General features: G+C 32.1%; 1 pseudogene; it reads right to left on the bottom strand.

Annotated features, from left to right (window-relative positions):
• Positions 1-27,006, bottom strand: part of LOC114402015 — an 81,370-nt pseudogene that overhangs the window by 50,355 nt on the left and 4,009 nt on the right.

Genomic DNA, 27,006 nt, shown 5'->3' with positions numbered 1-27,006 from the left:
CATGGTCAGTGTTAGAATCATTTGTCGAATCCAATTCAAAAGAACATAAATTGGCCCTTATATATAAGAGACAACGATTCCATGATGAGAAGTGTCAAAGTCCATCAGCAAGTAACAACGTCAAGTCATCTGATTAACATGTACTTGATTCATATCAAGGGCGTCTCAGTTTATTGAATAATATGTACGTAAATTGTAATAATTTTAGTACTGGAGTCAACTCCTTTCATTCGACGTTTGATCCATGTTAGGCTAATCTTGATTGAAAAAATATTTTTGATAACCCGTAATTACTTGGAGTTGCCCTAAACATGGATATCATAATTAAGCAAATGCAGGGGTAAATTCAATAAAAAGAAATGTTTTTCTATAAATTTGAAGTCGATCTAATTTTTTTTATCATTAAATATTAATTGTTAGTTTATTAATTTTTATTAGTCAAAGAATTCAAATCCATAACTTATTTCTTCCCCTTCATCGTTTCTCACAAAATCACTCTTATATCTCCTTTAGAACCGACCCAGTGATAGAAAATTTGAATGGCAGAATTTTGAGACACGCACTTGCACAATCAACATAAAAAATTTTAGGAAATAATAGATCGTAGTGCAAACAAAAGTAATTTGTATTAGATGTTAACGTTTGGTATTGCCGACCAGTTTTGCTAATGCCAGCTTTATTTGGACAATAATGATATCGATTGGAAAGTATTTTATTAATTTATTAGAACTCCCACGTTTTCTTCCATCTTTACACACTTTGCACTGAATTGATTAGGTATTTGTAAGCCCAATTCAACCAAAGCACTCTTGCTTTACTTTGACCCACATCCTAATGCAAAGCACTCTTGCTTTACTTTGACCCACATCCCCTAATGCAAAGCACATCCTAATGCAGAACCCTTTTCTCCATTTGAGCTAACTTTAATTTTTCTGACTGAATGTGAAGGATAGGATTAAGGATCAACCTCGGTCAACTAGTCAACATTTGGGACAAGCTAGCTACACGCTTGGGTAGGCATACATATAACCATAACCCACCATATTATGCTTGTCTTTGCTTGCCCTGCATCATCTAAGAGAGCTTAAAGATTTTTTTTCAATTTAATTATTCATTGTTCATGATTGTTAATTTATTAATTTGTTTTGGATCAATATTGAGTACTATGAGAAATGCAGGGCCGTATCTAGGAATTTCGGGGCCTAAGGCAAAAATTAAGATAGGGACCTATTTTTTTTCAAAAAAAAGAAAAGAAAAGACAGAGGCTTATGTTATAATGCTAATATAGAATAATGATTTTTATGTTATTTTTCTGGCTTTTTGAGCTGTAAAATTATTTATTAAAGTTCTATAATCAAGTAACTCTAACATCTTACTCTCAACAGATAACATAGCTAATCCATTCAATCTATTTTATAGCATAATTGATCACAAATATACTTTAATCAATTTTAATTTTGAAAAACTTCTTTCAGCAATTGTAACAATTATAGATAATGTTAATAGTATCAATAACTTTAATTTTAAAAACAAATCAAGACCATCAATATCAGAATGGTCCTCAAAACTCAATCTTTTCAAGATTGATACAATATTTTTTCAATTCATCTTCACTCAAAATTTTAAATTTATTTGAATCAAATAAAAATCCAAACATGTTTTTGTATTCTAAAAATTGTTCAAATCAACTCTCAATAGAAGAAATACACTGATCTCATATATACAAAAAATGATCAACGCGAAAAGAATCTTCAGCAAAATAAGCTATCTCACTACTAATAATGTCATCAAAATGTTTTTTCCTATGAATCTTACATTTTTCATTGAACTTGGGCTCTATATCCATTTCAATAGTCATTTCTTTGGTGGATTCTAATGCAGATGCAAAACCATTTTCCCTATAATTTTTCAAATAAGTTATAAGGTCTCTTAAGTGATCTATAGTAACATCTATATGCATATCTTTAGATTGCATGATCTTACTTACAGAATTCACATAAAAAAGTATATCATACCAAATATTCATTCCCAATAAAAATTCAAAATTTTCTATCTCATAAGTTGCTAAACATATTACTTCACTCTTTATCTTAGGATCTTCGCTAGTTTTCGATAATTGAACAGCTGCGTCCTTTATTTTTGGTGCTTGAAACTTTATGGCTTTGACACTTTCAATTCTACATTCCCATCTAGTTTGAGATAGTGACTTAACTGAAAACTTACATACATTTTCTTGTAAGATTTTCCACCGTTTGGTCAAAGAAGAAAACAAAGAATAAATGTGTTGCAAAACTCCAAAAAAAGAAACAACTCTTGTACATGAATTGGGCATATCACCTAGAACTAAATTCAAATTATGACAACTGCAAGGAGTATAATATGCTCTAGGGTTTATGTCCAGCAATCTCTTTTGTACTCCTTGATTTTTACCTTTCATATTAGACCTGTTATCATACAATTGCCCCCTTATATCATTAATATCAAGGTCATATTTTTTAATACCCGAGTAAATTCCTCAAAAAGACATTTTCCTGTTGTGTCATTGACTTGTAAAAGCTCTAAAAAGTATTCTTCTATTTTGACGGGACAACTGAAAGTATCAACACATCTCAAAATAAGAGTCATTTGCTCCTGATAGCTTACATCCGAAGTACAATCAAGAATGATAGAAAAATATTTTGCATCTTTAACTTTTTTTAGTATAATAATTTTTATTTAAGAAGTTAACAATTCTATAAGTGCGTTTGGATAGAGAATTTTAACTAAGGAAAGTAATTTATCAGAGAATTTGAATTTCTGTAATTTAGAATTCATTGTTTGGATGCTTTTTATGAAGAATTTAAAATTTTGGAATTTTAAAACAGAATTTTAAACAACTAAAGATCTGGAATTTCAATTTCCTTTTAAAATGTGAGAAATTGAAATTCTCTTCTTATCGTCTTCTTCAAGAAACATCGTCTGAGCTCCTAAAATATCGATCAGGTGTGAGCATAGAGAAACAACACTTAACTAGCACATCAATCATATCTTCTCTTTTTTTTCATTCATTTTTTTCATCCTCATAATTTTAATTTTTTTTATCCAAACACAAAATTTTGAAAATAAAAGAATTTCAATTGAAGTATTTAAAATTCTTAGAATTTAAAATTTCTCATAATTTTAAATTTCTCCATCCAAACACACTCTAAGTTCATTCTGTATAGTCTTACTCAAGTAATGATTATGAAGGTCACCTTTTTTTATACGCTTAACATGCTCTTGCATAACTGGATCAAATTCCGCTAACAACTCAATCAAACTCAAAATGTTTCCATTGCATTTTTGGTATATTTTTTTCCTTTATCCCATGAAAAGCTAAATTATTTTTTAGAAAGATATTCAATTATAGTTATAATCCTTACCAAAACCTTCTCCCAACGTTCCTTCTCCTTGTTAATTTGTTCTTGGATATCCGTATCAATTGTATTTTTCTTTATCAATCTTGTTTCTAATTCGATCCATCTATCCATATTAGTTACTTGTTCATAAGTTGTTTCATGACTCTTAATCTTGGAACCAATATTTTTCCAATCTTTAGTACCTTCATTAACTAATTGATTAGCAATACAAGCACTACTTTTTGAGCAAAACAACTTACATAAAAAACAATACACTTTATCTAGTACCTCCATTTGGCATTACTTTTTGGTAGTAAAATGAAGAAAAATGTCTATTATTTTCATCTTTTGGATATTGCATATCATTATATCTAATTGAACCATTGTCAACAATTAAATCTCTAAAGTTTTCATCAATATTTTTCCATTGTCCTGGATCATAAATATTTTTAGAAACTTCATTTGATGTACTATTGAGCTCCTTTTTGTTTCTAAACTATCTTATTGTAAATTTTCATTATCCTCTTGTTCTTGACTAGGATTAGGACTATTCATATTGTTAAGATTTTCTACCTCTTGAATATTTTCATTATCAGTATTTTGCTCTACTGTATTAATATTATTTGGAATTTCTAAATGAGAATTTTCTGTCATATTTGTATGTGTTGAACTAGTTGTAACATCCTTTTTATGAATAGTAACAAATTTATGAAGAGCGCCTTGTTGAGATTGAATCAATTTTTCAATTCTTTTTTTTTTCAATTTTCAAAACCAGATGCATACTTTCTATTTGACATATTTTGTTGATAGACTAAAATAAAAATAACAAGCAAAATTATTTTAAAATTAAAAGAAGATAATAATGAAACAATAAAACCTGGAAAGTGAAAAATTAAATCCATGAATGAAAATTTCTTTAAGTTGCGACTATGCACCGTCACATCTACGAGTATCCAAAATCCAAATTGTAGTGACAATCACTTTGCTTGCACCTACAATGATAAACAATAAAAAAAAAATAAGATTTAACAATTGTAATTTGTAAATGTTCATTCAATTTAATTTCAATTCAATCAATTGCTTTATAAATTAAAATGCAAAGCAAATGAGTGAAATGATCAAACCTATTGAGAATTTGAGATGCTAACAACGTTTGTGAGTATCCTCTTTGTGTCACTTGGAGATGGAGCATTGGAGTTGGTCACATGATGTGGGGTATACCAATTTACAAATTAGAATATGATTATATGAAAGTTGAAAAGTCAAATAATTGTTTGAATGTAGTAGTAGAGAACTCAAAATAGAGAGAATGAGAATGAGAGAGACTAGAGAGGAAACGGAGAGGCTGATCCAAAAATGACATTTTTTTTGTCAAAAGAAAATTAAATTGCATTAATGTTGAAACCGTACAAGTAGCCAATAGGGATTATACGTTCAGGTGCTGAGAAATTGACTGAGTCACTCTTAAGTGACTTTTCATTTGCAAAAACTAAAAAATGGATTATGGACTTTTCAAAAATAATTTATATTAATAATACTACTATTAAAAAAAATTGGGGGCCTTATAAATTTGGGGGCTCTGGGCCATGACCTTAGTTGCCTTGTTGAATGTACGACCCTGGAGAAATGTTAACAAAATATTATTTCACACTCTTCCCAATTATACTATTGAAAGAATTTCTGTAGATCATATTAAGAGGGTGTTTGGTAGGAAAATTCTTTTTAAGTTTTCCAAAAATATTAGGTTAATAATTCTTTTTAAGTTTTCCAGAAATATTATATTAATAATGTTAAAGTTTTATATTTAGTATGAATATTTTAAAAATCATTTCTACGAATTTAACATTCTTCTTAAGAATAGTTTTTTTTAATTAAGTTTATCACTGAAATTTTTCCATGAGAGAGGGTGGGTAACAAAGATTTCCATGAAGAGGATTTTTTTTTTAATTTTTTTCATGTATCTCATTCCCGAAAACATCTAAGACATATCAAACATATTTATAACATTTCTAGAAGATATAATTCTTAGAAATATAATTATCAGGAATGAAAAAAAAAATTATGTATCAAACGGCCCTAAAAAAAGACACGGGTTAAGCAAATAAAAGTTGAACGGTTTTATTGATTAGCAGGAGATACTTGATTGAGATGTTGAATTTGGAAAACTTATTTTTATTATCTTTTTACCTCTTATTTTGAAAAAAAAAAACTTATAGAAATGTTTAAAATATACTTATTTCTGTTTTTATTTTAAAGAAAAGAAAGTATATGTTGATATATAAATTATATTTGTCTATATTTTAATATAAAGATTTTTTCAAAGTTTTTTTTTCTCTCGTTGTGATTATCATGCAACAACAACAACTGAAGTTTGTCAAAAGAAAAAAAAATTGAAACTAACAAAAAGAAAAATGCAACAACAACGGAAAATATGGCATTTGCTCTATGATCTAATATATCAAACATTCTTTTTCAAATGATTTTATTGAGCAAAATACACAACAAAAATATAATTTCGTTGTGTTAGTTGAATGTAAACTGACGAAAATTTTAAGATAACAAACATTCTCTAGAATTTCACTTAAATAATACATAATGGAAATGCATTTTTGTTGTGTATATTGCTCAACGGAATTGCACTTTTTGTGAATTTTACACCCATTAACACAACAAAAATGCATTTTTGTTGTGCATTTTTACTTAATGAAATCAGGTTTCTATCACATCAAACAAATTAAAGATTGGGGTGGAAAGAGTGGAGGGATTTTCTTCCTACACCGGAAGAATTTCTTCTACACCCAACACTTTTATTAAAATTCCAAAACTAGCCCTGTTAACTTCTTTTTATTCCTTTGTTCGTTCATTGTTTTCTTCATACACCATTCATTTTCATGAATCGTGGTTGCGCTCCTCCTTCCTTGTTGTGTCTGGTTTGATCGAGGTGCATTGTTACAATGGTTCGTTGGCAGTTTGTGGTTGTCATGGTGGTTGTTGTTGCAATGAAATGACGGAGGTACATTTGTTTTTTCTGCAACTTCGATCTGTTTGTGCTAATAAACAGACGGATTTGCAATCCATATGATTCATATAGATTGACAATCCATATGATTCATACGAATTGTCAATCCGTAAGAATTATACGGAGTACAAATCCGTATAACCTAAAATTTTTATTAAAAATTAAAAAAAATATTTTTAATGTTTTTTTAATAAATTTAGTTATAGTTTTTATAATATTTGTGTAAATATTATTACATTAAGTAGATTTCTGTTTTTGGCCTTATTTCACCCATCCTATCATAATTGTTTTTTTTTTCATGGTGTTGCAACATGAAATATAAGGTGAACTACGATTTGGATTGTATGGAAAGTTATCTAGATGCTACATTGATATTTATGTATTTATATATAGACAAAGATGGATGTAGATAAATATTAAAGGGGAGTTAATTTTTTTATACAAAATTATCTAATAAATTGTGAATTTGACACAAATATTTATTATTTTTATGTGTAAAACTAGCTATAAATTATGTTAACACTAACTTAATTAACACTCTATTTTGATATATCGACATACTTAAGTAGTGTAAAAGATTTTAAAATAAATTTCAACATGGAAGTTGTTTAAAATAAATAGATTTATTTATAAATAATTGGAATTATATGTGGTGTCGTTAGGGGTCATTAGTTTGTCATTGAATTTTTTTAATGTTTTGTTAAGATGGATGAAGATAGTGGATATATGACATCATAATGTTTGAAGAAGTTAATATGAATTAAGATAATGGAGAGGAACCTAGTGTGTTTGGAAATATTGATGGTCTGATTCCTTCAATACTTCTCAGGTATTGATATGATTTTGTATTTTGTTAAAGTAAGTAAATGAATGTCCCTTGAAGACTAAACATGTATTATCTCTTTTGTAGGTGTTAGCTATCCGTGATGACATTTTGCATTGAGCTCACTCTGTTGCGTACGATATTGGGTTTGTGGCGGTGATAATGAGGTCAGACACAAATACTAGAAATAGAGGAAGGACCTCATATGTTTTAATTGGTTGTGAGAGAAGTGAAAAATATAAGGCATACAAGAAAGATTTAGTACGAAGAGTTACTGGCAGTAAAAAATGTGAGTATCCCTTTAGGCTGCGAGCGAAACCATTGTTGGGAGGTGAATGATGGATGGTGAAATTAATATGTGGGAGTCATAATCATGCATTGGCTAAGTCATTATTTGGACATCCATATGTTGGTCGACTAACTAAGGATGAGAAAATTATTATTGGTGATATGACAAAGTCAATGGTCAAACCAAAAAATATTCTTCTAACATTGAAGGAGCACAATTCCAACAATTCTACAACAATGAAACAAGTATACAATGTAAGATATGCATACCGTTCTTCTATAAGAGGCAATAATAGTAGAATGCAACAACTAATGAAGCTTCTTGAATGGGATCAGTATATTCATTGGCATAGATTGATGGATGAAGATGTTGTACGTGATATATTTTGGAGTCATCTCAATATAGTGAAATTAACCAATGCTTATAATTTGGTATTTCTCATAGATAGTACCTATAAAACAAACAGATACAGATTGTCTTTATTTGATATTGTTGGTGTGACACCAATTGGGATGACATTTTCAGTTACATTTGCCTATTTGGAGAGAGAACATATAAACAATGTTGTTTGGGCTGTAGAAGCAAACTTCATTGCTTCATGATGATGAATCAAGATTGATTCAAGGTGTTTTGATGATAACAAAGATGATGACAAAAAGCCCAAGAGAATGATTTCAAGATTGAGTCAAGAACAATTCAAGAATCAAGAGAAAGATTCAAGAGAAAGTTTCATCAAGAAGATTCAAGATTCAAGAATAATCAAGATCAAGATTCAAGACTCAAAGATTCAAGAATCAAGAGAAGACTTAATCAAGATAAGTATTAAAAAGTTTTTCAAAACATTGAATAGCACAAGAAGTTTTCACAAAATCATTATCAAAGAGTTTTACTCTTTGGTAATTGATTACCATATTATAGTAATCGATTACCAGTGGTTTTAAAACATTAAGATTTTCAAAATTCAAAATGAAGAGTCACATCTGGTGATGTGTAATTGATTACACCTTTATGGTAATCGATTACCAATGACTGTTTTCGAAAAATTCATTTCTAAAAGTCACATTTCTTCAAGTGACTTGTTTCTGAAGATTCTTTCAAAAGTCATATCTTTTTAAGTGATTAGTTTTAAAGGAATTGCCAAGAGTTACAAGTTTTGACTTGAGTCATCAAGAAACTATAAATATGTGACCTTGGCATGAAACAAAAATTCAATTAATTCAGATCCATCATCTTTTTCAATCATTCTATCTTTCAACATCTTCTTTCATTTCTTTCAAAACTTTCTATTTCATCTTCTCTTCATCTTTCTAAAAGTTTTTGTTCAAAACTTTCTCTTCCAAGAAAAGTTCTTTGTTCAAAAACTTGTGTTATTCATCTTTTTCATTCCCTTCTCCCTTTGCCAAAAAGAATTCGCCAAGGACTAACCGCCTGAATTCTTTTTGTGTCTCTCTTCTCCCTTTTCCAAAAGAACGAAGGACTAATCGCCTGAATTCTTTTGTGTCTCCCTTCTCCCTTGTCAAAGAATTCAAAACGACACAGTCTGAGAATTCTTTTGATTCTTCCCTTTCCCATAAACAAAAGATTTCAAAGGACTAACCGCCTGAGAATTCTTTTGTTTCCCCCTTCACAAAGTTTCGAAGGACTAACCGCTTGAGAACTTTGTCTTAACACATTGGAGGGTACATCCTTTGTGGTACAAGTAGAGGGTACATCTACTTGGGTTGTTGTAACTGAGAACAAGAGAGGGTACATCTCTTTTGGATCAGTTCTAGCAGAGGGTACATCCATTAGGTTGTTCAAAGAGAACAAGGGAGGGTACATCCCTTGTGGATCTTTGCTTGTAAAAGGATTTTTACAAGGTTGAAAAGAAATCTCAAGGACCGCAGGTTGCTTGGGGACTGGATGTAGGCATGGGTTGTTGCCGAACCAGTATAAAACTCTTGTGTTTGTCTTCTTCTTCCCTACACTCTTTATTTTCCGCTGTACACTTTAATTATTGTTTTTACTTTTGGTAATATTAAGAAGGATAGATTTTTAATTAGTAAAGGTTCGTTAATAATTAATTCAACCTCTCCTTCTTAATTATTCCGAGGCCACTTGATCCAACATGGGCTCTGGAACGGTTTCGAGGTAATTTTCTGAAACGTGATACAATCCCTCAAGTTATTGTTACCGACAAAGATTCGGCATTGATGAATGTAGTAAAAACTATTTTCCTTGAGTCAACCAACCTGTTGTGTTGGTTTCACATTAATAAGAATGTGAAGACAAAATGTAAAACTCTTGTGGGTAAAAAAAAATGTATGAGATTATGTCATGGAAGCATAGGAGAGTCTGGAGGATTGTCCTTTTGAGCAAGAGTTTAATGACTGCCTTATGAAGTTTGAAATTGCTTGCTCACCATGGCCAATGTTTGTTGACTATGTCAAACAAACATGGTTGGCTCCCCATAAATAAAGATTTGTTAAAGTCTGGACAAATAAGGTGATGCATCTAGGAAACATAACAACTAACAGATATGAAATTTGTAAATATATATTGGTTTTAGGGTTTAGACATAAATGGATTAAAATAATTATTTTTGTTTACTTGTTTGTGTTTTTTAAATCCAGGGTTGAGTCTGCACATTGGGCCTTAAAGAGACTACTGCAAAATAACCTTGGAGATCTATGTAGTGTTTGGGAAGTCATGAACAACATAATCACTCTGCAGCACACTGAAATTAAGACATATTTTGAGACAAGTACATATGTGGTTGGACATGTTTTTAAAGTTACCTTATACAAGAAACTATTTGGCATGATATCAAGGTATGCATTAAACCAAATTGCGGCTGAGTTTGAGCGTGTAAATTATGTTGGCATTGGCAGTTCTCGTTGTGGATGTATAATGAGAGCTACTCACAGTCTTTCATGTGCATGTAAGCTAGCTAGATATGTTCTTGGTAGCATACCACTTGACACAATCCATATGTTTTGGCAGAGGCTAAGTTTTTTAGACCAAGGTTTATGTGAGTCCGAAGTCACCATAACCAAAGAGATGGAAGTCATATCCAAGCATTTGAAGAGCTTAATGTATGTGGCAAAGTGACTCTAAAGAGTAAACTTCAGGTAATTGCCTACCTTGATCTAAATTCTATGCGTGCTTCTCTAGAAAATGTGAAAACAAAAGGTGCTCAAAAGAAACAGATGAGCAAACATCAAAGATCAATGAAGCGTGATTCATCTTACTAGGAGTATGTGGATGCATTACATTCTATGCAAAATAACAATTCTTCAGTGAAACGGGCTGCATCATGATTTGAGCAACCAAAACCAAAGAGGAAGATTCCCATGTTGGATCAATTTCATCCATGAATTCATGATTTCATTGAAAACAATGTCGATGTTAAAGCTGATGGTAATTGTAGATATCATGAAATTGCTGGCTTATTAGTTATGGATGAAGATTCATGGTCTTTGGTTCGTAACCATTTGCTGAAAGAACTTGCAAAATGGTCTGATAAGTATATGCACCTACTTGGTAGCATAGACAGATATGAGGAGTTAAAGTGCTTGCTACTTGTTGATGGATTATCCATGGAATATAAGTCTTTTGTTACGTTTTCATGGATTAATTTTCTATAAATAATACTAATTGAAATTGTTACATGTAGGTTACCATGGATAAGTGGATGAATATAACCAACATGGGTTATGTGATTGCATCAAGGTATAATGTCATCCTTGTTTCTCTTTCTCTAAACAAAGCTGACGTTTTTTCCTCTTAGAGGTCAATCACCAAGAGATAGTTTTGTACATCTTGTTATATGTATTGGTCATGTGTATGACAATCGTTTTTTTTAGGTAAAACAATGATCATCCTGTTTGTTAATTGTTTTATTATAAAATGTGTTGTGAACATTGGAATGTGTATGTGCCTAGGTAACATGTATTTCAAAGAGATGATTGTCCCTTGCCACCAACAGCTTTGTTATGGTCAACACATTGTCATTATCATGCAAAATAGTGGTCTACTCCTTATATTAGTAGAATGCATCAGTATACCAATTTGATGAGGTTGACCACACACTATGTTGATTTAGAAGAAGATTAAACATTTTGCTATTGTTTGGGCAATGTTTATAACTTACATACTTGTCAAACAAACACAAATAACACATGTAATGTGGTAATTAACGTGTCTTTCAATGGACATTCATGTAATTATTTCTTTTATGTATTCATGAGTTGTTCAACTATTCAAATTAGGGTTTAAGGCTTAGTGAGTTTAGGGTTTATGGTTGACATAGTTAAGCATTATATTTTAGGGTTTAGGGCATAGTGAGTTTAAGGTTTAGGCTTTAGGCTTTATGTTGTAGGGTTTATGGTTTAGGGTTGAACATAATCTATTTAGTCGAAGAACATAATAGTGAAATACTACATAAGCACAAATAAAACCATAGTCATAAGATACATAGTTTGTCAAATAATAAAAATATTAAACACTGCTTAGTCATATTGCATACATGTATGCTATACTACTTAATCAATCCCAACTATATTCATGTGTATGTGTCCTGGGTATCCCTCCTTTGTCTAGAACGAACATAAACATTTTGTTACTCAGTGACATCCCTGGCTAATCTTAGATAGTGCTCCCCAAGCTACTTAACAAAGGTAATAAAAGCATTTAAATTGACATTAAATGATTAAAGTAGCAAACTAAAATATATCATCAAAATCAAACTACAATTTAATTTAAAATATTTTATAAATTACTATTTAATAATTCATAAATAAATATTTAATTATTTTTTTAAATAACTATGACTTTTAAAAATAAATTATTTATTAGTATCTATATATTTAAACAATATATTTTTAATTTAATTCTTATGAAAGATTAAGTTAGTGTTCGTATGTTTATTTATTTTAATTAAGTTATACGGTTGTTTGTCATTATTATAACATTATTTGTTAGAATTTAACTTAATAAAGTATAATAAATAAATTAATGGTAATTTCAAATATAAAATACAATATTTTTTATTTCAATAGTTGACAATTATTTTCCATTCAATTTTTATTATCATAATAATTATTATCACCATAAACAATTGTAATTTATTATCATTACGCTAATAATTTATATATAGTGTGAAACTTAATTAAAAATTCAAAAGTACTTTTAGGGATCAATGATAGTATGTAACAACAAATTGAATGTTAAGTTCAAAGAACAAATCAAAAAGTTTACTTTTTGATACGTAGTAATAGATGATATGTGACAATGATTAGTTTCCAAGTCATCACAAAAAATGTCACATATGTACAACCATTTGAGTTAACAAACAAAACTAATGGTATGATTAATTTATCGTACTTTTTATACATTCGGGGACACAAGTTTAACTTTTCATCTTTAGGGACCCAACTATCCGCACCTAACATATTTAAGGAAGAAAATAGATATTTATCCTTATTTAAAATTATATTTTTAAAGATTATATTTTTTAGGATTAGTTACGATTATAATAATTTATGATTTAGATTATCTGGAAAAATATCTTCAAATTAACACAACATATCAAGATTTAAAATTTAAATCAAATTATAATTTAACATAAATTTAGAAATAACATTTGGAAGAGGTAAAAATAACCATCCATAATTCATATTATACTATAATACCTTGTCTATAATTTTAAGGCTATGTTCAGTCAAATATTATAGCTAATTTTTAGCTTTTTATTAGCTAAGCTTGTTTGATTGTTTGTAAACAAGTTTTTTATAGTAGTTTTTAGTGTTTTTTGAAACACTACTTAGGTTGTGTTCAACAAAACTAGCTGAAAGTTTGAAAGTTAGTTGGTAGCTGAAAGTTAAGAGTTGATAACTCTGAAAAATTGGCCTAATAAATTAAAAGTATTCGGTAAAATTAGTTATTAAATGATAAACCACTTTCTGAGTGATATTTTGTGTGAGTTTTTGTGTCATTTTGCATGCATTTTCTTGGTAGAACTCACGTTTGGACATTAGTTTTGCATTGTAGAAGTACAACCGCTCAATGGAATGAAATAGTTAGAAATTGTACGATTTTATGAAGATTTGAAGACTCTGCACTTGATCACCCATGGTAAACAGCATGACCACAATAAAATGATAACAACCCTCCAAAGCAACATTAATAATCTGACAACAACTATGGTAAACTCACCATCATCATGGACAATTTATGAGGATCGTGGCCAACTAAGAGGGCCACAGTCAATCCATATTGGCCTAGAGCTTCAATGTCACTTCCGACCATGCCGTGGTGGATTTACCACAGCCGTAGTGTGCCTTTTCATACTAATATCTTTAGGAAGCTATATACAAGTCTCTAGACGTTGTAATTTGATTTTTTTTTGTTCACTTTTATCTTGTTATGAATTTAAGAGAACCTTAAGGACTTTTGAGAGCTGTGAAGAGTGGACAACACCGCCAGGACGGATCATGACCATCGTTCTTACCTATTGGTATGTCTATGTTTATCTCATATAAGATTGCTAGTTTTACTTTGATCATGAGTAGCTAGTCCTCCTTGTTTGAGGGTTATGATGTAACTGTCCAAATGTACTATTTTCCTTGTTCTTAATGGAATTTCTCATTATTTTGTGTTAAATAATTCTCTTCTTATCTTTATTGTTTATTTGGAACTGGTCATTCTGATATTTAACCAATTGTATAGTAGTGATCATTTGCATGTAATTGCTAAATCTAGGTAGATAATGTTTTGCTCCAAATTACATAATCAAATTGTTAGGGTAATCTCCGATAAATTAGTTAATCCTTAATTAATAATCCCTATAATTGATTTTATCCATTGACTTAAATTAATAGATCCATGATCATTGTGGTATTGATTATATGAAAAAAGAATCTTCTGACCTTGATCATAGGCTTTAGTTGATTTTGGAAATCAGTAATTAACCAAGCATTGAATTTCATTATAACTTGGATTATTGGAAATTTTGTACTAGTTAGTCATAACCCCTAGTCACTCATATCATCACTCAAAACCTCTCTTTGCATATGTTTATTTCTTTTCTTCTAAAAACTAAAATAAAAAAATATTTAAATTCTCTTATTAATATCCGGACTTTCAAGTCTACTGTTACTATTGTGTAGGGTACACCTACCCTCGTCCGAACCTTACATACTTTATGTATGAAATTTCTAGCGTTGTTGCCAGGGATTAGTTGCAGAATTTCCAACTAGTTCAATTTTGTTATACACAATAGTTTTGTTTATAGAAATTCTTTTATTATTTATTTAATTTTCTGCTATTTATTTTTATTTTATTCTTTTATTTCCTATTGCACTTGATCTTTTCCTCTATTTTGTAGTGCATGAAAACCTAGCCCCAAAATCCACCACTACAATATGAACCTGATATTGACAAGCTAGAAAACTTTATGCCGAGATCCTAGAAGAGAGAGAAAGAACAATGGTAGTTAATTAGGCATAGACACTTATGGACTACCTCACTCCTACCTTGGGGGAAGCCAATACCATTCCCGATCTACCTGAGGGAGTTACATTTGACTTTAAGCATGGGTTCTTACAAATGCTAGAGAATAACCCGTTCAGTGGCGTTGCCCATAAAGATCCTAGGCAGCACCTAAGGAAGTTCATCAAGTTGACCTACATAGTGAGACGAAACCAAGTACCAACAGAGTACATTAGACTCTATGTTTTCCTTTCTCTCTCAATGGGAAGACATGGGATCGACTGTGCTCACTACCTGAGAACAGTATCACTACATGGAACTAGTGCACAAGTGTCTTCTTACGAAGGTATATAAACTACTATAAAAAAAAAAATTAACGATAGTTCTTGAAGGGTTTCAACGTTGTTAAGAGTCAAAGGCTTTTAATGATGGTTTAAAGGTATCAAAAAAGTCTCTAAACTACATTTTCAAAGAAGGTTTTGGGAAAATTGTCTTTGAAAGTCGACTTTCCATAACAATTTTTCCCAAAACCGTCTATGAACATGTGTTTTCAGAGATGGTTGTTAGGGAAACCATCATGGAAAGCGACTTTCTACATCGGTTTTCTGGTAATCAATGTAGAAAGTTCAATTTTTTTAAAAATATTATTTTTGTTTTGATAACAAATCCAACCTGTAATTTCAAACAAAACCAAACCCAGACAGTTTGTAACAAGTAGATTTAATTATATTCAAATTATCATCAATCAAAAGCAATAAATTCAAGAAAACTGATAAATAACAATACATTATCAAATTAACTACATTAAACAAGCAAATTCAAGATTTTTCATGTTTACAATGTAAACCCAACCTAAAACTATTCTAAAATACAAGTTTAACTATCCTAGAGATTCTCATTGTTCAATGCTAAATTTCTAAGTTTTAAAAAACATCTTGTCTATTCATTTTGAATTGTTTCCCTTCTCTTTGATTGCAATGATGTTTGATTACTAAACCACTGCAACATATAATAAACACGTGTTAAAATTAATCACATTAAATAATCAAAATTCTAATAAATGAAACATGTTAAAGTAAACTAACATATATTTTTTAAAATTAGAAAAATACTATATTAAATAATTAGAAGTGTAATAAATGATTGTTGATAAAGCATATAAGGTAGTACACCCTTTCCCATTGATTCTTCAAATTCCTCGTGACTATGGTTCGCATCCAATCCATTACATAATAGCCACATTCAGAGCCTCCAATTTGAAAATGACTTTAAATTCAATATGAAATTTAATTATATTCCATGATTACAAACGTACAAAATGTCATTAACTAATTGGATTAAAGCATTGTTTGTTAAATTACTTACTTTTACTTCAATCCAATTAGCATCGGATTTACTCTTGAGGGACTTGCCATGGAATTCCTTCAAAGCACTAGTTAAAAGAAAGAAACATACATGTATATTGTAAGATCAAATGGTTGATGTATAATACTAAAAATATAGTAAATGTGTTACACATTGAGACTTAACTTGTTAACTACGCTTTTGATGTCCTTGTTAGCCTTCCTACGCAAGGAACAAAACCATACAACAATATTGTTCCTAGGACAGATAACAAGACCAATGTTGATTGCATTGGAAAACAATTAGTTATGATGCAAACACAAGCTAAATGCATTTGAAATTTTTTACTTACTTATTCAAGTAAGCTAAATGCAAACACAAGCTAAATGCTTCAACCATCTTGTAATGTAACCTTGACATTCATCACACCTATCATTTGCATTATGCATGGATTGAGGCTTAAGGAATCCATACCCAAAACCATGATCGGATTCTATGCTCAAGTCATTCATTGCCCTATTTTTGTTTTAAAAATGCAAATTTTTAATCATATTATAAGTATACAAGTTAATGAAACTATAATGCTAAATTATACCTATGTTGTCCAAAACTATAAAACAGTGATGCTTAGACACTGATTGCCTAAGATTATTTTTTGTACATCACTATAATCTATGAACAAGGGGAAATCATCATTGTCTACCCCAAACAAAGTTGCTTCCCATGTCACTTGATAACTCTACTGTAAAGGTCAAAGGAAACCTTAACCATATCAACTCCATCAATTGGCTTCGACCTATCAACAGGTTCAACTGGATTCTTTTGACGTCTATGTAAATCTTATGTAGTTAATAAACATAAGTTAATGTCAATAAATAGTGTAAAGTCCATTTTGTTACAAATAAACACAACTCAAGCAAACACCTCCTGTGAAACAAGTCTCACAAGATATCTTGGACATGCAATGAAGATGTTCTTGGCCTGCCTCACAAACTGAACCTCTAAAGTTGAAAAAGGAACTAATGCATCCTCATCTAAAACTTTTGAGACACTGATCTTCACCACACCATCGGTCAAAATAACATGGTGTCTGATTCACGACCTCTCATTTATTTTTTGCCAATGCCACCAGACAGGTACAATGCTCATCTTCAACGTACAGCTCATGCTAGTTTATATCAGTAGTGTGAGGTTCCCCCTTAAAGGATTAGTAGCAGTCCCTGCATTCCCTTTGTGCTCACACGGGCACTGATAAAAGGTTCAACTTCCTTTATTGCAGGTGGTTGCTGGGATGCCCTCTGGCTCAACTCATTGTGTAGAACCTCTTTGAACTCCTCTCTAAGTTTTTCCTCTCTACATTTGCTTTCGTCATCTATTTCTTTCTTCCACCGCTCTTCAAAGGTCTCTATCAACTCAGCCAATTACTACAGGTTGATCGATGTAGAAGCATCAAAGCCACATGATGCTTGTTCAAAGTATTAAGTGATGGTGACACCCATTCCCGTAGCACGAACATGACCAGGGTGCCCCGGTCGCCCAATGATAGTAGTCAATATATCCTGACATCCATGGGGAATAAAGGTGTCTTATGTCATCTGCTCTTCTATGGAATCCTACAACCAACAAAAATTAATTTGTCAAATGGTGTTGTTATTATAAAGTTACATGTAAAACTAAAAATTTACTTAACATCATATCAGAAATTTGTTGTGCCACCTCAGATGTCATTTGCCCAGAACGTTTTGTGTGGACCATCCTTCACTTCACATGTCTTTTAATGAGAGATAAAGGGTCAACAATTGTTGAACTCCCAGATGCAATTGCTTCCTCCGGTCATTTTTTCATTTTCTCAGCCATGAGTTTCTTCTTAAGCAAGTCATAACCGCCACGAGACAATACGTGTTGCCACATGTTGTGTTTTTGGCATTCTTGAGCTTTCTTTCTGATTCCTATGATAAATTACACAGAATTTTAGTAAAAAAAATTATGAATTTCAATTTTAAAAAAAAAAAAACAAACATAACTAACCTTCCAAGAAGGGGTTTTGCAGTTTGCAAAAAATTCCTCCCATATCTTTTCATCCAGACCTTATTTATTACAAGGAATCCCAACTTCACCCTTATTTTTTGCGTATACAAATTTACTGGTAAGGCTTATCTTAAATTGCCTCCATCTTGTACCCACCAATGAAATGACCTTCTTCTTGGCATTGGACCTTTTTGGAATATCAAATTGTCTCTGCATTACAAAATTCCTCATAAGAGATAGTGAAGCGCACCAATGTAAAAGTTACTAAAATCTGGATGGTTAACTGCACATGCCAGAATGTCATCCCAAATCAAATCCTTTAGAGATTCCAACATAGTTTTCCAGTTGGGATACAAAATACCAACCTTTCTTGAGCTACTATCCCCAAATAGGTGTGGAAGTTCTCTTTAAGTGGGCCTAAAGCTTTTTCAGTGGAAGGGTTCACATGAACCACTGGCCTCAATTGATTTGAGTATTTAGCAGTCAATCTTCTGAGTTGTGTACATTGTCTAGTCCTCTTAGAGGTAAACTCTGAAGGAGCTAATGAATCAAGAAGAGGGAAGCTTGGTGATTTAGCCATATGCCTATGCCAATAAAAGAATAAAAACATTAACACCAATTGCAAGCATACAAATTAAGTTAATATAAATTGTAAATATGCAACAAAATGATTTTAATTATTCAATAACATAAACATTACTTATGTAAAACACAATAAGGCAAGAATGTTTTCCCATAAGCCTTCATAATAATCATTACGATTTGCATGAATGTCATCCACTTCATTTTTTGCTTGTATGGAAGGCATGCATATGAAGAAAGAAGGAGTGTCACAAAAATCAAGTGTTGAATCTTGATTTTCATGACTAACACCACTTGGTCTTCCTTGTAGAACCATTGACCATTTTGAGTTACACAAATCTTAAACATAAAACATCTATTTTGCTTGTTCTGTCATGATGAAAGGCTCGTCCTTATAAGTAATGTTATTAAGGTCTACCAATGTAAATCCCATAGCATCGACTCGCACATCGGTCTTCCCATTAACCAACTTACACTTAAAAATAGAAACTTTGAGTTGACTATAATCAACCTCCCATATTTGTTAAATCACTCCAAAGTAAGGCATGGACGTCAAAATGGAGTTGTTATCTAATGCACTACAATAGTGTTCAGAATGAGTGTCAAAACTAACCCCACTATTTTGTATTGTACTTTTCTCATTCTAAGACTTTGTGTAGAAGGAATAGTTGTTTATATCATATCCCTTCCAAGTTAGCACATTTTATTTTAGCCCATATACTAACGTTCTTAATGTTTCAAAAGCATTGTCATCACCAAAGATTGTACCTTTAAACCAGTTTATGAAAGTCTTATTATGCTTTTGCAACACCTCTTTTTTGTAATTTTTGGTTGATTAACCTTCAAAAATTCTTTTTGAGCAGCTATGTACAGGACAACCTCTTCGATGTTATTCAATATATACAAATGCACTTGATTTAGTTTCTCACGACCCATGGTTACAACCTCAAAACCTCCGTGAAACCTTACCACCCCATCTGTTGTCATGATGAGACTCAAGAAGCCCAATATATTTCACTTTTTCCATGTACTCTAAATAAAACTCTAGTTTCTTCTGCAATGTATCTTTCAACAATGAATGCAATTGGATGATATTAGTTCTTGGTATACCTTTTTAAGACTTTCATATATCGCTCAACCTGGTACACCCACTTTAAATAAATAGACCCACACAATCTAATCTTTCTCACTAGATGAACAATTAAGTGAACTATGATGTCAAAAAATGAAGGAGGAAAATACATCTCCAATTGGCAAAGGATAATAGCAACCTTATTTTCCAAGTCATCTAAATTTTGAAGGTTAATGACTTTGCTACATATAGCATTAAAGAAAAAACAAAGACAGGTTATGGCAACCCTGACTTTATCATGTAAGATACCTCGTATTGCCATAGCCAACACTTGTTGCATCAAGACATGGCAATCATGAGACGCCAAGCTAACTAATTTGAGATCCTTCACTAATACAAGTATCCTAATATTTTAAGAGTAGCCCAGTGGCACTTTCACGCTCTGTAGACACTGATATAAACTTATTTTGTCTTTTTTGACAATGTATGACATGTTGGGGGAAAATATGTTTCTCGACCTTCTGTTGTTATATGACACAACTATTCACGTATACCCATGTAAACCAAATCTTGATGACCATTCAAACTATCCTTTGTCTTGCCTTTGATGTTAAGAAGCGTGCCAATTAAACTATCACAAATATTTTTTTCCATATACATCACGTCAATACAATGTCTAACATCTAGGACAAACCAATATGGAATATCAAATAATATTGAGCTTTTCTTTCATATTTTTTTTCTCATTTTCATCCTTCTTTTGGATAAAGGTATTGAGGCAAATCCAGACTTTTGTCTTCTATTAAAAGCTTTTTTTATCGACGATATAAGTAATATTGTTTGAGAAATCTACAATGTGTAGTGTAGACTATCTTTTTCCCATGCTTCAGTTGCATGAAGCTTGTTTGATTTCCACAAATTGGGCATGTGAAATGCCCTTTAACACTATATCCACTCAAATTCTCATATGTTGGAAAGTCATTAATGGTACAAAATACCATTGCATGGAACTTGACGGTTTGTTGCTTGTACCCATTAAACACATCAACCCCGTCTTCCCACAACTTTCTTAAATCTTCAATTAAGGGACTTAAATAAACATTGATGTCATTTCCTAATTGTCTTAGACCTGAAATCACCATAGACAACATAACGTATTCTCACTTCATGCATAACCAAAGAGGAAGGTTGTAAATCATTAGCAAAACATGAAATGAATTCTGGTTAGTGCTTAAGTTACCAATAGGATTCATTCCATCTGAAGCAAATCCAAGCCTAAGGTTTCTTGCCTTCTTCCCAAAATCAAGAAAAACGTAAGTAATTGTCTTTCACTAGGGAGAATTGGTCGAATGCTGGAGTAATCCATCATTTTTTTCCCATCTACATGTCATGTAAGGTTTTTTGCATCATCTCCGTTAGCAAACAATCGCCCAAACCTTTTAGAATTATTAGAAAATACCAACACAACTTTATTGGGGGGTCTTTCTTTATTCTTTCCTCATTACTACAGTCCTTCACTTTGTACCGAGATACCCCACACTTGGGGCACTTGCACATTTCTACAAACTCATTTTTGTACAATATGCAATCATTAGTGCATGCATGTATTTTTTGGTACTCCATACCCAAAGAACATAATATCTTTTTCGCCTCATAGTGATTTTTTGGGAATGTGTTTTGGTTTGGAAGCATCTTTTTTAACATGTCAAGCAATTCAATGAAGCTTTTATTACTCCATCCATATCTTGCCTTCAAATGGACCAAATCTAACACCACTGACAACCGTGTGAAGTTTGTGCACTCCGGAAACAAGACTTCTTCGAATCATTTTGTAATATATCATACAAATGTGCATTTGCTTGTTGAAAAGACTCTTGTCCAACATTGCGAATCATGTCCTCTAATCGATCTCCCATACATCAACATGCTCAGTTTAGGACACGCTTGGTATTTATGCAATTGACCATGCCATATTCATCTTGTATAACTTGGAATAATCCCATTGCAGATAAGATGTGTCTTTATGTTATTTTCTACATGTTGTCTCTTACTCCCACATTTAACATAGGGACATAAATATTTCTCACCCATTTCATGTGCATTTTGTTGAGCAAATTCCAAAAAACTAATCATCGACATTCTCATACTCATCACTAATGCATAATGCTTTCATCCAACTTTGATCCATCTTTCAACTCCTATGATACTCACAAAGTTATCCCATGTGTGAACATTTCACTTTTTTTATAAAGGTGTGGTCCTATCCCGTTTAGGAAGAGTTTTTTTATACTTGATTCATATGTGAATGTTGAAACTCTTTTTGTTAAATTTGGAAAAATTTCAATAGCATTTCACGTTGGTATTCAAGTACATGACATGAAAGCAATGACGTCATTTCCACTACAATCCAGTTGGACCCGAAGAACAATACGAAATGCACTAAATTGAAATTTAATCAAATTTAGCAAAATAGACTTAACCTCTACGTATGAATCAAGTATAAAAAATGACTCTTCACAAACTGTCCAAACGGACAAGTCAATATCCAATTCAACGATTAATCCAAACTATCCATATTAATCATTGTATTGAATCTTAAACAGAAAACTAAGGTTCACTCATAATGCACATAACATTAATATAAAACAATACTCAAATGTCAACAAACACATTATAAAGCATAAGTTAAGGATTAAGATACTACCAAACCCAAATTTTATGAAGTAATTTCAAACTTGTAACAAGCACAAAAATATCACAGAGATATGTACCTCGTAAGATGCTCACTAACAAAAACAAGAGTGCGGTGATGGTAGTGATGTGTTATATAAAAGTTAAGAATCGTAGAAATTGAACACTACCTACACCAGCAAAACAAAATAGAGGAAACAAAAAAAAATCAAATCAAGACACAAAAAATAAGGCTATAGCTAACGGATAACAACACTCTTTAGATATACAAGACCAACAATTGTACCTCAAAAAGAGAATGGCAATTCCCTTAAAAAGGTAAGAGATCCAAGCATATATGGTAAAGTAGTTAAACTACAGAGAAATCATATTAAATAAGTAAATTACATGAAGAAACAAAATTCTTGATCAACTTCAAACATAAATAAGTAAATTGCAAGGATAATGTTGCAGCAATACTACCGTGCAAGTGTTATAAAGAAAATATTTCAAAGTAAATAAGAGCTTAATTAGAGAGATTTCTAATTTAGGGATTGATTGCAAGCACATACCTACACCTAGTTCAACTAATGATGTTGCACAAATTCATAAACCTACTAAGGCTTCATGCATAGATAGCATTAAATCTCCACCCCACCTAATCCTTAATGATGTAGCTCCATGTGCAGCTTGTAGGCCTTGGATCTTCTTCATCAATGGAGTCCTTTGCTTCTTGAAGATCATGGCAGCGGAATGGAGAAGAAAAAGAGTTGAGAGGAGATGCCACTTCAAGGAGAAGATAAGTCAAGAAGAAGCTCACCACCATAGGAAGTCATGGATAAGAGCTTGAAGGTAGGAGAAGATGAGTAGAGGGAGAAGGAGTGAAGGAAGCCATGAAATTTTGTGCCTCGAAAGCGGTCTGAACTTTGAAGTGTAATTCTCAAATGATCAAAGTTAAAAAAATGCACACACATGGCCTCTATTTATAGCCTAAGTGTCACAAAATTGGAGGCAGATTTGAATTTCTATTCAAATTTCACTTGAATTTGAAATTAAAATTGTGGAGCCAAAATTTCACTAATTATGATTAGTGAATTTTAGCTATGGTTCAGCCCACTAATCCAAGATCAAGTCCAAGATTCTCCACTAAGTGTACTTAGGTGTCATGAGACATGTAAAGCATGAAGGACATGCACAAAGTGTGACAATATGATGTAGCAATGGGTTGTAGCAAGCAAATGCTCACCTCCTCCTCTAAAATTTAATTGGATTGGGCTTCTCCCAATTCAATTAAATTTATTTCCCAACACACACATCAAATATTCACTTAATGCATGTGAAATTACAAAGCTACCCCTAATACAAAACTACTCTAGGTGCCCTAAAATACAAGGGCTAAAAAATCCTACATTTCTAGGGTACCCTACCTACATTATGGAGCCCTAAATACAAGGCCCAAAAAAATAATTAAACCTTAATCAAATATGTACAAAGATAACTGGGCTCATACTTAGCCTATGGGCCCGAAATCTACCCTAAGGCTCATGAGAACCTTAGGGCCTTCTCTTGCATCTCTGGCTCAATCTTCTTAGAGTCTTCTATCCAATGCCCTTGGGGGGTAGGATTGCATCATTCTCTCCCCCTTGAAAAGGATTTGACCTCAAATTCCGAGGTTCTCGAAACTCTGGGCTTCTTCCCTCCACACTTGTAAAAATAATAAAAACATATATATTAGTGGTGTTTGGTATGTTGGAGTAAGGTAAGGTCTGAAAACTCCTTTTCCTGGTCATCTTCCCAGGAGGGAACATGGTTCCTCACCAACTCAATGAGTGGTGCTACAAGTATAGAAAAATATGGTACAAACCTTTTGTAAAAGTTTGCTAAGTCATGGAAGCCCCAAATTTTCCTTATACTTGGTGGAGTGGGCCACACAAGAATGACCTTTATTCTCTTAGGGTTCATAGGAACCCCTTGATCACCATTTAAAAAATTAAGGAAAGTAATGCAATAAAACGTACATTTTTTTTATATTTTCATGTTGATTACTCCCACCAAAAAGTATGACAAACCTAAGGTATCCCATATCAGCACCTAGGTTTGTATTGAAACAAAAAATAAGAACAAACCTACCTAATGAGTCCCTATGTATGTGAATCATGAAGATGTTGGATGCATGAGTGATTTTACAAAAGAGGGTTGCACCACTCAACACAATCATCATACCACCTATCATAGGGATTTGGTGCCTCATAATACCTATTTTAGGCACCAACAAAGCACAAGGATTTAAGCTCTTACAAACCAAACCCTCATCCAACAACTCCTTTAGTTGAGGAAAAATCTCAAACCCAAGAGGTGTGGCAGTGCTAACAAGTATCTTTTTACAAAGGAGAAGATGTGAAGGTTGTCTAAGAGGGGAAGTTTCTTTAATGTTTGTCTTTATTGCAAAATGAATTTCCTTCTTAGCTAACCTCTTGGAGGAGACACTTATCTCCTTACACTCCTCCTTAACCATTAATGGTTGTCCTTCTTCTTAGGGGTAGATTTCTTCACTAGATTCTTCCCCTTTTGCTTCTTCACTTTCACTTGAGGAAGGTGAAGTAGTAGCCTCATCTTGACTACTATAAATGTCTTGATCCCTCATAATCATGGTTTTCTTGGTGGGGCATTGAGAAGTAATGTATCCTCTTCCAAGACATTTAAAGTACTTTATAGAGCTAGTCTTGCCTTGCATACTATCCTTAGGGGGTTGCTTTTCTATTGTCTTCCTCTTATCATCTTTGGGCCTAAAAGGTGCTGCCCCTAAGATGCCTTGACCTTGGTCTTTCTTTGGATAAGAGTGAGGACAATAAGATTTTGAAGTAGACGTCCTTTTAAGTTGTTGCTCTACCCTTATTTCCCAATCTAAGTAAGCCTCTACATTGTCCTTCCCATGGAAGTATGGGAGGTTAATGTTAGCCTCTTAAGGCTTTCTTTCCTTTTCTCTCCTATGAGAGTGAGGTCTAAGATTTTACCTATGCTTTCCTTCATAATAGTCATGAAGTTCTTCACTTAGGCTCTTACAAGGGTCATGACTATTATAGGAGGCATGTTTTTCTTTTCTTAATTCTTTTAGTATTTTCCTTCTTTCTTCTTCCCTTAATTGTTCCCACTCACCTTGATTTATTCCTACCCTCTCTTTTCCTTTTTCTTTTCTTTCTAGTTTTTATTTCCATAACTTGAGAGAACTTAACTCATCTAAGATTCTAGATAGAGGTTCCTTATGACTAGTACCCTCACCATTAACACTAGATGAATAATGACTCATGTTGGTTCCTAAGTTGTGGTTCTTTCTTGTTAGGGGTTTGCAAAAGGTAAAATCTAGGGTTCAAAAGAACTCAAGATAAGCGTGATAAGCAAGAAGAAAGTAATATGCAATAACAAGATAAACTAGGTGTGACTAGTAAAGAAAATAAGCAATGAAAGTAAGCAAGAAATTAAAGTGCAAGAAACGTAAACTAGGCGAATTCTAAGAGTGTTTGGATGACCTCATTTAAGGTTCCCAACAAAACACTCACAATCCTAAGAGAAAATTGCCTAAAATTATTACACACAAATGGAAGTAGGGTGACCTATTGGAGGCTCCCAACTTACTTCCAATGAAAGACCTTTTTGTTACAAAATTTGAAAGCAAAGCAAATTGTCAATTACAAAATTACAAAAAAAGGTCCTCAATTTTGGTGGCTATTCTCCCTTTGGTGTTTCACTCAATTTGGAGTGCTTATTAGTCCAATAGCTCTTAAGGTGGTTGGCCTTTTGCTTCTTGACTCAAATTCTTCAAGAGATGGCACCAATCCTCCTTTCCAATTCCCTATATGCCAACTCACAAACAAGGAAACAAAGAGACAAGCAATAACCAAAGACCAAAAAATGAAATGAAAGTTAAACCAATAAAGTTTAACAATACAAATTTTCAAGGGTTATTCAACAATTAAAGCAATAAAAAGCACACAGAAGCAAGCTAGGACTCAAAGAGAAAGCTAGAAAGGCTTTAGAGTAGAGTAAAAAAAACTCAAAAAAAATAAGACTCAAGAAACCTCTAGTTTTGGCACTTGTTTTCACACTAATTTTCAATTGAAATTTCAGAACTAAGATTGGTATAAAATAGGCACCAATTATAGAACAAATTTCAAGCCTAAACAACAAGCACACTTCCCTTTCACTTTTTTTTTCCTGGACACTAATTTTTCCTGCCAACTTGTGTGATTTTTTAGTATTTTTTCCTTTTATCCAAATCACTTGGTTCTTTTTTTATAATTTGGGTCCAGATGTCTAGAAAATTCAGTAAAACTT

This window comes from Glycine soja, chromosome 20, assembly GCF_004193775.1.
Source record: "Glycine soja cultivar W05 chromosome 20, ASM419377v2, whole genome shotgun sequence".
Classification (NCBI taxonomy): Eukaryota; Viridiplantae; Streptophyta; class Magnoliopsida; order Fabales; family Fabaceae; genus Glycine; species Glycine soja.
Note: the sequence above shows the minus strand (reverse complement) of the source record. Positions and strands in the feature narration are given on the sequence as shown.